The sequence below is a fragment of the Dasypus novemcinctus genome, chromosome 3, assembly GCF_030445035.2.
Source record: "Dasypus novemcinctus isolate mDasNov1 chromosome 3, mDasNov1.1.hap2, whole genome shotgun sequence".
NCBI lineage: Eukaryota > Metazoa > Chordata > Mammalia > Cingulata > Dasypodidae > Dasypus > Dasypus novemcinctus.
In genome coordinates this window covers 140362406-140365443 of record NC_080675.1, presented here as the reverse complement: position 1 = coordinate 140365443, position 3038 = coordinate 140362406, and positions in this window count along the sequence as shown.

The window sequence follows — 3038 nt, the reverse complement described above, 5'->3', positions numbered from 1 at the left end:
ACACAAAAGGCTAAGAACCCCTGCTTTATAATCATAGCAGAGGTATTTGAGAACCAGAGAAGGTCTGGGGGCTCTTTCTGACATCATACCATCTAGGTCACATATTACCCACCTTATCTTAAATGTAAGAACATTTACCTGCTGTGCTTTTCTGACTAAGTCTCCGGCATAGGTATAATTTAGGATGTAGAATCTTCATGACATTATAAAACACTCCTTACGTAATTTGGAGGAGCTTTTTCTCAAGGCCCTGCCTCACTCATGTAAGTATTTTTAAAATGCTGCCTTTGGTTCCTGGTCTTCAGTTTGATGTTTTTGTAACTACTTCAGCACTTCTTTTCCAGAAGAGCCCGTGGCCATGCTCCAAACAACACTAGATGTCTCCTTCTAAGTATCAATATTTGTTTTGGTTTCCCACAACCAAGCTGTCACTCTCTGAAAGGCTGTGCACCTCCGTGGAACGTGCCAGGCCTCTGCTTTCTTATCCATAGGGCCGTGGAGGCTCAGCTGGCTGAAAAGTGGCAGGTCACCCTGAGACTCCTGGTCCCTCCCTTTTGGGAGAAAATTACACTGGAAACCTATGCTTCGAGTTTCTCAGGGACCTGGTACTTTGCTCTGTTGTCCCAGTGACTCACGTGACAATTTTCCAGGCCTTTAAACTGGGTCAACAAGCTTTGTTTGTCCAGGAAGCTCCCATGGGAGGCCACTCTAGGGAAAGCAGGCTGAGTGGGGATGTTTGGCCAGGTGATTCTTTTTGCTGGCTTTTAGCCTGAGGAAATATTCCCAGGATTCAGGCCAGGAGTTCTGAAAATTAAAAGCCGCCCAGCGGCTGGGCTGGGCCAGCACACAGCAGCGTTATTATTTAGGTGTTCGCCACACTCTTCATGGCGCGCTCTCCATTAGAAAACCAAACAGGTAGCTCGGGAAGGTCCTAACCACGATGTCCATTCCACAGAGATATGAAAGACAGCGCGCGTGTGTTAAGAATCTCATCATAGAGGTTTCCATGAACTCTGTGTGATCTGATTTTTTTAAATTTCGGTTATTTATTAAATGATCAAGTCAGCCTAGGACGGTATTTCTCAAATATGAGAAGTCACCAACCCTCAAGAATATATCTGAAGACTGGCAGACCCCAATTTTTAAAATTTAACATTAAAAGGTTTTTTTTTTACAGCAGCATTACTCATAATAGACAAAAAGTGAAAGCAAATCAAATGTTCATTAACTGATGAATGGATAAACAGTGGGAAAAGATCTAACCATATAAAGAAATGAAGTACTGATATATGCTACAACATGCATGGAGCTTGAAAACAAGCTAGATGAAGAAAGCTAGACAGAAAAGGCCACTTATATGAAATGTCCTGAATAGGAAAACCCATAGAGACAGAAAGGAGATTAGTGGCTGCAGGGGCTGGGAGGAAGAAGGAAACTTGATAACTGTACTTACTGTGGTTATATAACTGAATATCCTTGTTCTTAGGAAACATGCATGAAAGTATTACATGCTCAATATTTTGGAAATAGATGGATAGATAGAAGATTGATAGAAAGAATGATATAACAAATATGGCAAATCACTATAAATCGGTAAATCTGGGCAACTGGGTAAAGACTATATTGGAGTTCTCTGTATTGGGTTTATATTATTTTTGCAATTGTCCTGTAGAGTTTGAAATTATTTCAAAATAAAAAGTTTTTAAAAACTCCATTTATGAGATAGCTAGCCAGAAGGTGCTGTGTTAACTATAGATAATATTAGAAAAAGAAATCTAAAATTATAAATATTCATAGACAACTTGTAGATGCTGAAAACTCAACTGTGGAATCTCCCTGGGACCATGAACCCCATTGTTTTAGTTTGCTAAAAACTGCTGGGAGCAATATACCAGAAATGGGTTGGCTTTTATCTTGGGAATTTATTAGGTTAAAAGCTTACATTTCCAAGGCTGGGGGAAATGTCCAAATCAAGGCATCAGGCAAAGCTCTCTCCCGGAAGGTCACCTGCTGGTGATCCTGGACTCCTGCCATGTGTCAAGGCACTACAGCAGCTCTTCTGGTCTCTGCCTTCTCTTCCAGGTTCACTTTTTCCCTGAGGTCAACTGTGGGTGATCAGGCACATGGCAGCATGTAAGGGTGGCGTCAGATCATCTCTCCCCTACCCTCTGGGCCTCATTGCTAGTTCTGCTTTTGACTGTTTCCTCTGTGGTTTTTCTCTCTCCTGGGTTTGTTGATATCAACTTCTAGAGGCTTCTCTCTGTCACTACACAGGCTTTTTTCCTGTGTCTGCAGCTTTTATTCCTCCCTTTACAAAGGACTCCAGGAAGAGGATTAAGACCCACGCTGGATCATGCGCTACTGGAACAATCTAATCAAATGGTCCTTAATTTATTGAACATAGTCAAAGGTTCATACTAGGTTCGATTTAAGAACATAATTTTCTGGGGTCCTCAAACAACTATAACCAACACACTCAGTTTGAGAAGCACTGGCCTGGTATTTGTTACCCTTTTACAAGCTGTGTGATGAGGACTTCCATTAGGTGCTCTTTAAAGACAAAGCCTGGGCAGGAACACTTTGGGATTTTTACATCTCTCAGTTAAACCTTGGTAACTTAAGCAAAATACTCCATTTACACTGCTTATAGTTAAGCATGTGATCTATGAGGATAGAAATGCAAAAGCCCCATTATGAGATGAAACTGGAATATGGTAAGAGATAATGAACTCGGAAGATCCTGTGAGGAAGGCCTCTGTGGAGCCTTCCATGGGTCATGGATGGGCACCCCTCGTTTAGACATTATCACCTTCCAAAAGACTCCCTGGCAATGAAAGAAAGATGGATGCTGCCATCTAAAGCAGAGGGGAATGCCAGTGGGCGTATATGTAAGCAAGGGGTCTCTCCCATCCAGTCTATCTGGGCATGTGCACAGGTCAAGGAACCAGGGTTCAAGGTTGGCTCTTCTACTTAGCCGGAGGGCAACTCTCTTGACTCCTTTATCTTTTGTTTCAGAAACTATTCTGCCTCATAGAGTG